Source organism: Grus americana, chromosome 3 (assembly GCF_028858705.1).
Source record: "Grus americana isolate bGruAme1 chromosome 3, bGruAme1.mat, whole genome shotgun sequence".
NCBI lineage: Eukaryota > Metazoa > Chordata > Aves > Gruiformes > Gruidae > Grus > Grus americana.
In genome coordinates this window covers 91,773,116-91,785,892 of record NC_072854.1, presented here as the reverse complement: position 1 = coordinate 91,785,892, position 12,777 = coordinate 91,773,116, and the positions used below count along the sequence as shown (strand labels likewise).

Sequence of the window (12,777 nt, the reverse complement as noted above, 5' to 3'; positions counted from 1 at the left end):
CTATGCTCACCAGCACAGAAAACTCCTCCCAATATAGCATCAGTTTCCTATTTATAACATGCTGTTTACCAACACCAAGCACTCTCTCGTTGGAAGTGGAGGATGATATGAGTCAAGGGAGCATGAGCAAGGGACCTTTCTCCTGTCATGGCAAGATGAGGGGACTGTGGAAGGGTTACTTAGGGCTAGGTGCTGCAGCACGGCACATCAGACCCTTAAGCTTTGGGAGGATCTTCCTGTGAGAGGGTGAGATTAGATCCAGCACACAGGAGTGAGCCAGCATCCCCTTGCAGCCTGCTCCAGGCCTGAGAAGCACTGAGCGCCAGCAGGTGTTGAAAAACAGATTTTATAAGGTCTTTAAAAGCCTCCTGACAGCTCCTGGGACCTTCTGGTAGGTTCCAGCAACCAGGGCTGCTGGTTGCTCCAATGCTTTGATAGAGATTCTTCAGGCAGTGTACATCTCCTGGGGGAACCACAACCCTACCAGCCAGCACTCCTCTGGCAGGCCCCACCGCTTACCCTCGCCCAGCCTCCCCTCTGCACAGTCACTCTGTTATTGCATTTGCTCAGCACCCCTGGGAAGAGTTAGATTTGGGGGGCTGTATAAAGCAAGGACATCTGATTGCTGAGGCAAGCTATGGGTCTCAAAGCGAGGTTGGTGGGGGGGAATAGGGTTATGACCCCAGGCATGTCTCATGTCCCCATGGCACTGTCTCACATTTGGGATACTGTCCAGGAATGTGCTCCTGAGCAACATAAGGCAAGAAATTAGTACCTCCTAGGGCTCCTTAAATTTTGCAGGCTTTCTCCAGCATCCAAGCTCTACTCTCTCCTGGGTGGCTGGAAACAGACCCCACGTGACATTATTGAACTGCACACCCATATGGTGGTAGATCAGAGTCTTGAAGCCCATCCGGGTGAAATAACTGGTGCCAGCCCCTGGCTCCTTCCAGAGACACCACCACATTTTCCATTCCACCCTCCCAGCTGAACCCAGCCATCTCCTCATGCCAGGCTCATTTTTAGAGCCTCACATTTTCCTCTGTCTTCAAGAAAGTTATGGCTATTTGAGGGCAGGAAAGCAAACATCTCTTCCACCCTACCAAACCGGTAATGGACCTCCTGGCTCTGTTCCCCCTCTGTCATTTCCCAGATGCACCTCCTATGCCACCACACTTACCAGCCCCAAACAGGCTGGCAAGGATGCACACTTGCATTAAGAGGTTGGATCAATTTGAGTTTTTAACCTTTCCTAATGGACACAGGGAGGGTTGTCTTGGGGGCTTAACCAGAAAGTCTCATCTGGGGCTTAGCACATGTTCAGCCAAGGCTTGGAGTCCAGAGGTGTGCCTGGAGCACACCGCCTTCACGGCAGGAACATGGGACATTGTCACACATAGGGCCCAGGCCCAGGTCAACTGCACAAGTTTCGGCTAAAAGCTGCCGCCCAGCTCGCACTCATATGCCATCCCTTCAGCACAGCTTCTCCCCACAGACAAGCCATGGGTTCAGGGAGGGTGCAGGCATCTGTGCTCCATGTACCACCAGAGGTGGAGGCACCAGCAGCGCTGCCTGTGCCCAGAGTGATCCTTCACTCTCTTCATCCTCCTGGCTCACCCCGGTACCCACTGCTGGGCCCCCCACTCTCTACCAGCTTCCTGCTCATCCACGTGGCAGCTCCTGGCCATCCCCACCCGTGCCCCAGCCCACCTGTCCCTCCCAGCACCAACTCACCCACTCCCGGCGCTGACTCACACCCCGCTGCTCACGACCACACATCCAGCTGCCCCGAGTCACAAGGTGTCAGCACTCTGTTTTAGAGAACAGCAGCGAAGCAGCATGGACCTGCGACACAGGACAGCCTGGCTGTGCTCTGCATGCCACCCTGACTGGCTGTGACCACGGGCATGCTGCTGATACACTCTGTGCCTCTGCTGCTGTCTGTCGGAATCACATACAACCCCTCCCAGGAAGATCATGTAGTTAATTCATGGGCATTAGAAAGACTCCACTTTCCAGATTAGACGTACCAGCAGCACACAAGTATTTCTTGTTGCTTGCACCCCCACCTACAGCCAGCTGAAATCCCTGTTGAGTTACTAGGAGTGAAGAGTAAGTACATCCTGGAGCTATGGTCCTCTGCTCCCATCGGTAAGGTCCAGGGAAGCGGCAGGGGACTGTCACTGCCCTGCTGCCCCTTCCTCCACCGGGGTTTTTGGACCCCTCTCTTGGGTGAGCAACACCTGTTCTGTCCCCGTTTGAGAGCATCACCAGCCACAGAATTAAAACCAAAGATGTTCTTTGATGTTTTCCCAGCTGCTTGCTGGGGTAACTGCAAGAGCACAAGCTTCACACTGCCTCTGCCAGCTCAGGTCAGCTCCGAGCAGCCAGGGAGATGCCCAGGCAGGCAGCAGTGCACCTTATGAAGTTTTGCCACTGTTAGTTTAGCCTTCCATCCAAGGTCAGCGCTTAGGTTCTTCAGGACCTGGTATGCTCCCTGCCCTCAAGGGAGGGGGCAGCAGCACCAAGCAGCAAATTTGTCTCAAGGAGTGAGAAAGAAGGAAAATCCACTCTCTGTCCACCTGTGGCCTGAGTCATGGGACCACCCCTCCTCCCCCCCCCCCCCCCACCTTTGGTACTTGTTTCCATGCTGCAGCGCTGGGGAAGGAGCAGGAGGTTCCTCCTCTGGCACAGCAGGCAGCAGTATGCACCAGCAGGGCCTCCTCCTGGACCTTCTTGCCTGCTGGGTTACCAAGGAATGGGGCAGAGGTTCCTGTCCCACCATCCCCAACATACATGCCTTAATAAGCAGCAGGGATAGATGAAAAAAACTAAAAAAACCCACACACAACCAAAAACTCCAAACCACCCCTCCAGTCACATTAGAGTCTCAAACCCTCATTGATCCTGAAATCTGCCTGGCATGAGGCTCCTCCAGGCAAAGCGGGGCACTAAAACACACACACACACACCCCTCTAAGTGAGGAGGCAGAGCAGGAATAACAAGGCAGCCAAGCCTGGGTGCTGGGGTAGGAGGAGAGGGTGTTCCCCCAGAGCTCTGCTTGGAGCCTCCAGAGCCAGCTCTGCAAGGAGGGGTTGGCAGGAAGGGCAGGCTTCACAATCAGTAACACGTTGCAAGTCAAGGGATGCTCTGAAATACTGGGGTGAGTTGGGAGGCAAATACAGGTTGATCAGGATGATTGACAGGCTGGAAACAGCCAAGGAGGGGAGCAGAAGGAAGAGCAGGCACACTTGCTCTGGGCCAGAGAGGCTCACCCCTCTGCAGTAGCTTTTCAGGACTAAGCTGGGAGTTTCCAGTCCACACACCCATTTGGCCACAAAGCACAGCTCTACCTGCACTGCTGCTTGGACAGGCTGGAGTCTACCTTCACTAAATGAGTTTAAAAACCCTTTTTCTTGCTCCAGGAAATGCAGTGCAAACAAGAGACAGAGCATACATGCTACAGTCCAAATAGCAAAGCCTCCTCTCCCCAAGCTGTCTGAAACCTGCTTTGTTCTCTATTCACCAGCTACACACTTCCAGCACTGCTTTCCTACCCATACATCAGTCACACCCATATATTTTGAAAACAGGTTCATTAAAGCTGCACACCTCCTCTACTTTGATTGCCCCATCCATTCTTCCCTAGATTTCTGAGCTCCAACTAGAGGTCCTATTTGATCTTTCACACCCAGCCAATCCCAGAGACGTCTGCAAGCATAGCTGTTAGACACAGAGGCAAAGACCCAAGCGATCAACATGTCTCCACAGGCATGACTCTGCTGATGGAGGTGCAGTTATACTGGCAAAACTGCTTCTCAATGTTTTGAGGTGGTGGAATAAGCCAGGCTGAGAAGCAGAAGCATTTTTCCAAAATAATATATCACGAGTGCAATCAAAACAGGCAATCCTACATATCAAGCAGGCCAGAAGCTGCAGGTGTTTTGAAGGAGGCACCTAATGCATCACACAGACATGGCCCAGACCATGCTCAAATACTGCTACCGTACCATGTTTTTATGCCTTTGATTTGTAAAGGTGCATCCCTCACCCCATACCCACCGGAGAAGAGCTGAGCTACGGCTGCTACTCCACAAGACTCTTCTGGAACAACTCAGGCTATTCTACCCTGTAGCACTCAACTCCCCAGAGGACACAAACACTTACCAGGGTTATTTCTTGCAAACCAAAGCTCTACAACAATCAAATGGAACGAAGCTTGACAAAAAACAAAATAAAGGAGTGAAACGCTGGGGGGGTTTCCCCCCTTCTCCCTTAAAACACATCAAAGCATTTGCTTTCCCCTGACTCACAACCATAGTCAGGAGCTATCTACTAGCTTTGAAATTCCCCTCCCGCCCCAGGCGATAATAAAACATGAAGATACAAGAGCACGAGATTCCAGGAGCACTAGGCAGCAGGGATTTACAAGGGACACATCCTGTCAGGCACACTGGATCATCTTTATTTTTAACAGCATTACAGCGTTAGTGGGTGAAAGGGAAGTCGTGGATGTAGCAAGATTTTAGCGAGCCATCTGCTGCGGCATCTCACCCAATCTCCCTCTCAAAGTTTGTTCATCAGGCTAAGGCAGAAACATTGCCTCACGGACTGAAAATGGGCGTAATGACCCTAAATAAACCAGCAGCTATGAGTGACAGAGCACTGGACTGCAGGCTGGCAGGAACCAGAGGTGAGGGTGACATGTGGTTTCATTCATCAATTTCACCGACACAGGCGCTGAGATTGGAGAGGTAGTAGGTGCTGGCTGCTCCCAGGTACCTGTTTGGCAAAGAAGCCGGGTGCCACAAGGGAAGGGATACTATAAATCACTCAGAGGTGGATGATGGGCTGGGGCAAGGAAGGGCAGGGAACAATTTCAGAGACATATGTGCAGAAAGTGGGTGTAGGTTTGCCAGGGTATCACCCTACATCAGGTGGGGCCAGGCTAGTGCTTTCTTTTACTGAAGATGCCTCCTCAGAAGGTAGAGGAGTCTCAAGGAAAGGGCTTAGATAGATACCAATGTAGGAGCAACAGAAAAGGAGGGCTTTGAAACACAGAGAACAGGGGTGCACTGAGAAAACAGTAACAGGTGAAGACAGGGACCTCCACCTGTGCAAGAGAAGGGAGAGCTGGCTGCACAGCTCTGAAGGTGACCACAGCCCCAGCACCTCACCACAGGTTTTTCTTACCACTCTTCATAGCCTGGCCATTTCTATCCTACCAAGCTAATGATACACAGTCATAAGATATGTTATGCTTATGCAGGATAACGAAGTCCTACCTCAATCTTTTCCTTGATTAGATAAAACAGATTGATCTCCTTATGTTTCTCAAGATAAAGCTTTCTCTCCAGCCCTCAGATTATTTTGCAACTCTTTTCTGCGTTCTCTTCAATTTTTCAGCATCCTTTTCCGAGCACTGACACTAGATTTAGACAGAATATTTTAGTAGCAGTCTCCCCAGCACCTCCTACAGCAGTAAAGTCTCATTCCTAGGGCTACCCTCTGCTGCCTTTCCAGGTGTCAAACATAACTACCTGGCTTGAAGGGGCCTTAATAGGCCATCTGGCAAGATTCTTTGCTCCTTAGGCACAGACAGCTGCAAGTCATCCATATCTACAGACTTTTGTCTAATTTGTTCTAAAACAAACCACACACATCCCCAAAAACATATAAACCCCTTCAAGGTAGCCTCCTCTTCTGCTTCACTATCCCAACTGATATTACAGAAAACCACAAAGTCTGAACTCCCTTATTACAGGTAAAGTGACTTCCTGCCCTGTCTTCACCACAACTACAGTCTTGTAGAAGTACATTGCTGTATGTCCTCGAAGACCACAAAGTTCCCTCTTCTATCTTTTCTTCCTCAGGCTACACAGTCCTAGTTCTTCTCATCCCTCCTCCCACACTGTATTTCTAAAGACCTTAATAATTTCTGTTGCTTTCCTGGATACTCTTGTTTGTGCACATCCTTCTCCAAGGGTTGCATCTACATCTGAGCCTGGTCCTTCAGCAACACCTCATCTGTGTCAATAGGAGCACTAATTGCTTCCTGTACCTTAGAGATACCACTCCTCATACGGCCTAGCACAAGGCTTGCCTCGTGCTTTTTTCCTCTCCAGCAGAGCACTAACTCATCCTACTCACAAACCCTGGTAACAGCAACATTTTCCTCTGCCCTGCCTAGCCACGGTCTCCTTACCAGACAGGAACCCTTTCGAGTACAGCTCTTCAACTGGTTGCGGGTCCACCTGAGGGATGCTTCCTATCTCCCACCCCTTGACTGTTTGTTTACGAGGTCGACACTTGGGTCAGTGACACAGGCTGACTTAAGTAAAGGTTTATCACAACCGTCGCCCCCGCTCAGCCAGTAGGCAAGGGCATCGACTGACTTGACATGGTACATTCCAATGCACGCTGATGGATTTTTAATCAGCATATTCTCCCACCTCCTTAACAGGATAAACACTAACTGCTTAACTGTTTATTCCAGTTTATTTGGATAGGCTGGATGTAGTCCCATTCCTTCTCCCTGTATTTCAAGGAATCAAACCTTGGGATCTCCCTCCACTACATATTCTCTAAGGTGGCTGCTCACCATGTGAAAGTTGCCTTAGTCTATACTTTAAGTACTTTCAGGGAAATTTCATAAGGCTTTGCCCACATCTAATTTTCCTAACTAGTCTTGTCATCTGTTCTGACTTGTGCTTGGATTCACTTTTTAAAATTAACTCCTTTAAGTATCTTGTCACCCTGACCTTCTTTGCAAGGTGAAGACAGAGTTCTTACTGTCACATTTTATTTATTCCTCTTTTCTACGCAGCCAGGAGCCAATTCCTTCTTCTACCCAATAGCTGCATCAGCTCCTTCTGCCCTAGCTGGGAGCTCACATTGAGTTTCACATCCACTGCAAATCCAGTTCCTTCCTCACAGATTTATAATGTTGAGACTCATGCCAACTCAAGCTGCCTTTTCTGTGTTGTGAGTAATAACAAGCCCCTGGGCAGCTACCGCAGTTCAGCAGACACACAATAATTCATTTCCAGGTTTGTACCTCAATCGTAGACAAGAGCCCAGCAAAACCAAATCACCAACTTGCATACGCAGTCATCCTGGGGAAGATGTCGGCTTTACCAGCATCACCTGAGAGCCTCCAGAGTCCAATGGTTTCACACAAAGGGAGTCTAGACCATACGCACAGGGAGTTGAGGGATGAATCCCTTTTAAGATCCTCTTTGGGACCCAAAGGCACTAAATTTTTTGCTTAAGAGTCCAAGTATCCTAAGGTCAGCTGCAGAGACCTCCCCAGCCTGCGTCGCTGACAGGCAGGCGCTGCGTCTGACCTCCAAGCAGAAGACATCAAATGTTGATAATTATTTCAAGCAGGAGACAAGCCTGCTGCCATCTGAGTTTCCTCTAAGTAAAAGATGATGCCAAGGTTGTCTCACCCCCTGGCATTGAAGGGACCCGAGACAGAGCCCCTATTTAATTAGCAAAAGTAGGGCCAGGCCAACACACGACTCTCCCATTAAGTGCACTCTCATAAGAGATTCCACTTAAGAGCAGCATCCTCCCCCTGACCCATGTCAGCAATACATCAGGAGGTAGTGGGATGCTCCTAAGGGAACTGCTCTTCCACGCAGGTCAACAGGAGAGACCACAACACCTCCCCATGATCACCACCACGTGGCCTCATTGTTGGCATGACAGAGCCAGAGGTTGCATTGCTGGCAGCAGCTGGCTATCTGCAGGGTGATGCTCTGCACTGAGTCAGGAGAAGAGACCTGCACAGACCCAGCAGGAACATCCCTACAGGAAAGGAAAAGGGTGTCAAAGCAAGCAACTGCTCTGCACACAGAATTACAGGAGGGGGCAGAGGGGATGAGCAAACCCAATGCAGGGAGTCACAGGAGTAGCTTTGGGGACAGACAGTCCTTCTAGGGAACGACAAGCAACAGTCAGACAGCAAAGACCCACAGCAGATGCTGTTCCAGCCAGAGAAAGGCAGAGAGGTTCTTCAGCTTGCTGCTCAGAGGCAGCACGGTTGTGGTGGTTGAGGAAAGCAATTGCAGAACATACTGAAAACAGACAGACATGAATCCTGCCTGCAGCTGCTTTCTCCTGGTGCTGATGCAATGTGCCACCTTTTGAATAGACAATCCCTTGAGAGATCCAGCCCCTTTCTTTAATACAATAGCACAAACATCTTCCTCGATCAGGCCACACAAATGGGAATCTTCAAAACCTTGCTTTGAGCCAGACCCATACTATCAACTGCCAATTTCTCTAGGGAAAACCAGCACGCATAAAACAAGACCTCTCTCACTTCCCAGCACAATAACTACATGAGCAGAAGCTGCTGGCATCAACAATTAGACCAAAGCACATCAAAAACAGGAGACCTTACTCAAAAGATGCAGTGGGTTATGTCAGCAGGATTCCCATCTCACCCGTATAAGCTGTGTAGCCACTGGAAGAGCTTGGCCTAAGGAGAGCACTGGGACACTGGGAAAGCATTCCCACTTCCCCACCTGGCTTTATGAGAGATGAGGAGGAAAAGACTAGAAAGCAGAAGAGGGGGAACGGCAGGCACATAATATCAACATGCAAGAACCACGGGGAGAACAGAAGTATTTCTAGCACATTTTAGCAATCAAGTGCAGGGAACATATAACAAGCATGCAAAGAGAACCCTGCAAAGGGCAACAAGTGCCACGCAGAGGAGCATGGAGCAAAATATTCTGCATCTCATGCTTAGCGAGAGAGTCTTGGGCTTCCTGCAGCTAATCCGTATTTGGAGCAGAGGGCAGACACCAGCTCCACACTGGAAGGACATGAAGCGAGAAGGCAGTGCCAACCACAGGCCTGCAGACTCAGAGAAAAGCCATTTCATACTGCAAGCCTTTGCTCTACAGGCTTGGCACCGGCTTCATGAATCTCGCCCTCTCTCTGTTGCACAGTGCATACACACATGCACGTTTCTTTTTCATTCCTTGATTTTTGTTTTTCTCCTTTTAACCAACTTTCTAGTCAATGCATCAGGCCTGCCCCTGCAACTCACTCCCCCGAGTGAGCCAGAGAGCTGCCGACAGGACAATGGCTGCAGGCAGAGAGGTGCTGAACTCAAGGTAGTTCCTGTACACACCAACTCCCCACATGGCTGGCGAGACAAGGAGTCCTTCCCAGCAAGAGCCTGAGCTGCACAGGAGAGAGGCCAAGAGCGGCAGTTCCAGGCAGCAGGCACTCCCACGATGAATGCGGAGCTACCTTCAGAGAAGCTGGCTGCCCCATGCCACAGTCCTTCAAAGCAAGTGCATCAGGACAGGCACCACACTTACTAAGATCAAAGCGACAGAGGGACACAGGGACTGCCTCCCTCTCTCCCTGCCTAGAAACCTGCATCTCTGTTTCCAGCTCAGCCTGCAAGCAAGCTCTGAGTTCCTCAGGCTCATTTCCAGAGCCAGGAGGAACAGCAGACAGCTGTGCTGAGACCAGACACAGGCAAACCTTCCTCTGACTCACACAGCATCCCAGAGGCCACGGCCCATTCGAGGCTCCGCTGCTCCCCCCCAATGCCTCCTGAGCCATCAGGCAAGACCTGGGACCCTGCAGAGCCAGTTCAGGCAGTAGCAAACCTGCTCCTTTGCTTCAGGCTCCAAGCAGGGCCTCCACCTCCTTGTGCGAGAAGCTGCATGGAGACCAGGCAACAGGCTGGCACAGTGGTCACTCGCTGCAGGAGCCACTGGCCAGGGCTGCCAGGCTCAACGCAGCAGGCTACTGGGCAAGCTCTCGCTGGCAGGAAGGAGGTAGGGCAGGAGCAGCCTGAGGGACTGCCACCAAGGATTGCTCCCCCTCTCCTTGACTCCCACTCCCTAGAAAGCAGCTGCTAGATTAAAAAAGCTTTTACGGTGCTGTCATTCAAGGACATGGAAACAATCTCCATTTTCCAAACATCCCCACCATCCTGTCTCATCTCTGCACCACAAAAAGCCCCAGGGAAGATCCAGCCCCAGCCTCCAGCAAGCCCTATCATCTTTGCCTCCCTTACCCACCACGGAGCTCTCAGATGCTTTGATATGCAAATCGACCACAGGATCCATAACCAGCACTGTCTGCAATTAACGGCACACAGAGTATCCTATGCCCAGGGTTTCCTCCTCCAGCACAAAGCAAGCACCCCATGGCTGCGCAGGCCTCACGTCAGACAGTGCAGATCCCAGCTGTCTTTCCTGGGAGCGGAAGGTGCCGCCCGCAGAGCCCATGGGTGCCCAGCATACAGCCTCACCCTTGCCGCCAGGATGGAGGCTTACAGAAAGGATGCGAGCTGGAGTTGCACCTCAGTATGGATGGGGAGGGTGGCAGAGGAGCTGCCGGCAGAACGCTGCAGGGCTCCCCATGACCCGAGGCACTCCAGTTACTCTGGGCTCAAGGAAAGTATAATTAGAAACGGACAAAAAGCAGGCCCTCAGCACTGCCAGCTCTCAGGCTTTTATTGCAAATCTCACGCTACCTGGGATTTTCTTAAAGTCCTAGTTCCCAGAATGAAGCGATTTCACGAGGATATTTTTTTATGTAAAAAATTATCAAGAAAACTCACGCTAGTTCCTAGCCCGTTTTATTGCTGAAGAAAGCGAAAAAATATGACCAAGGATATTTTAAAAGCCCAGATGAAAACAAAATCCCCAAAAATTAACAAGCAGCAAAGCACTCAGTATTTTTCTTTTTTTTGGCTCAACTCACAGCTTCAGGACATTTCGAGATAGTTGCACCATGCTCTGGTCAAAGGGGGAGAAAATGGAGCATTGCAAAGCCTCACTGCAATGCCTTCTTGACAAGAAAACCGACACCCTCAGAAAATACAGTAGCTTCAGTTCCTTCCAAGGTTACTGAAGACAGGAACAGACAAAAATAGAGCAAACTTAGTGCAACAAAACATACTCATGAGCCAAACCAGAGTCTCTTCCCAACCCCCTCAAAGGCATCTTCTTTCATGTTTATCTTGCTCCTATTGTATCCAGGTGAAGGCTGCAGAAAAGGACTTCTCTCCCTGTAAAGACAGCGTATTCCTACCACGAAGAGGCTCGAGATGAATAAAGCTCTTTCCTAGGTAGATACCAGCTAATTGCGGTCATTAGAAGCAACATCCTTAATGCTTTGCTATTTCTGGTTTGAACGGAGTCCTCCTGGAGTCGATTATAAGCTGAGTGGTTAGCTTTCCACTCTCTCAGAAGCATTAAGAGAATAAAAGGCTATTAGGGATGTACAGCACCGGTGTTTGGAGGGGAAGAGTACAGGTCCCTGCAATGCTCTTGTGAAGGCTTTGTCCCACACCTGGGTGGGGCATCTGCAGGACCATCCAAGAGGCACCTGTGCCATGCAACCCTTCAGTGGCTTTGTGACTGCTGCTAATGGGACGTTCCTGCTGTGCGGCCCACAGCTTTCCATGCGTGCTCGCTCCAGAGGATGCCATGATGGAGCAGGGCACTTCCACAGTAACAGACAAATACACGGGGGCTCCTCATGGACTATGCACAACTAAATTAGCACACCCCGAGCACACACTGATGAGCCTTTTGCTTTCAACTCCTGCTATTGAGGGAAAGACAAGGGAGGGAGGTGCCCAGAATCCCAAATTCCCCAAACACCTGGGCTCCATCCAGCTGAGAGCTATCAAACCTACTACAGGCACCAGGCTGACTGCAGCCACGTCACATATTTTTGGCATGATGCCTCCAGCAGGTAGCTACGTACAGACATCCAGGGCACACTCCAGGACAGGAGAAAAAAACATGGTTTGCTGATTCGGAGAGGCTAGTGATCAAGACAAGAGCAGAAAGGAACTGCTTGGCTGCATGACCACAGACACAAGCCCCATCTAATAGCTCTTTGCTAAGTCCTCCAGGGCACGAGAGGCAGGGCAAGATCAGAAATTTGCCTGCTGCTCCCAGCCTTGACACATCCCTTCTGCCTCCCTGCTACTCTCCCTCACAGCAATGCCTGGAGGAGAGAGGCAGGGAGGAGGGCAGGCAGCTCTCCCAGGACCGAGCACACACAAAAGCAGCCTCAGCACCTCCGACGGCGTTCGCAGGTGAGATGGGAACCGCTGCCACACCGCAGAAACGGGTCCGACGACCCCCGGGGTACAGAAACCACGTTACCCAGCAGCGGCCGAGCCGAGGGACGGCGCACCGGGAGACGGCAGAGGACGGGCGTTTGGGAGGCGGGTGAGAAGCCTCGGAGCTCCGAGCCACCGTGCTTTTACGTAGCCCCGGCGGGCCTTGCGGGGGGGGGGGGGGGGGGGGCACAGACAGACCGGACAGGCCGCTCCGCGGGCACCGCACCCGGGCGCGCCCCCCACCCCGCACCGCCCCAAGATGGCAGGCGGCGCCCCCCGCCCTCGGCCGCCCCCGCTGCGGAGCTCCGCGCAACGGCCGCGCCGCCCAGCCCGGTCCGGCCCGCTCCGCCCTCACGAGGGCCTGAGCCGCGGCCGTTGCGGCCCCCACCCACCCGGCAAGCACCGAGGCTGCGAGCTGCGGCCCCGGGCCCGCCTGGCCTGGAGGAGCCGCAGCCGCAGCCACCGCGCCCCACGCCACACCCCGCCGCACCGGCGGCTCACTTACCCCGTGTCAGGCGCGGACTGGCTCCCCCCGGGCTGCCGCTTCGCCCCGCCGGGCCGGGCGCTGCGGTACCGCGCTGCGCCGCACAGAGGAACGAGCGGCGACCGCCCGGCTGGGATGGGGTCGGCTCGGCTCGGTTCGGTTGGGATCGGCGCG

At 52.1% G+C, this 12,777-nt stretch overlaps 1 protein-coding gene across 2 annotated transcripts in view; it reads right to left on the bottom strand.

The window, feature by feature from the left end:
- The window catches only part of TMEM63B (transmembrane protein 63B), a 47,745-nt gene extending 34,969 nt beyond the window's left edge, over nt 1–12,776 (bottom strand). For both annotated transcript variants that reach the window (XM_054819771.1, XM_054819772.1), the window contains exon 1: nt 12,625–12,776. The gene's annotated coding sequence lies outside the window, so the exon portion shown is untranslated. The remainder of the gene's footprint in view (nt 1–12,624) is intronic.
- Nucleotide 12,777: the final 1 nt, after the last annotated feature.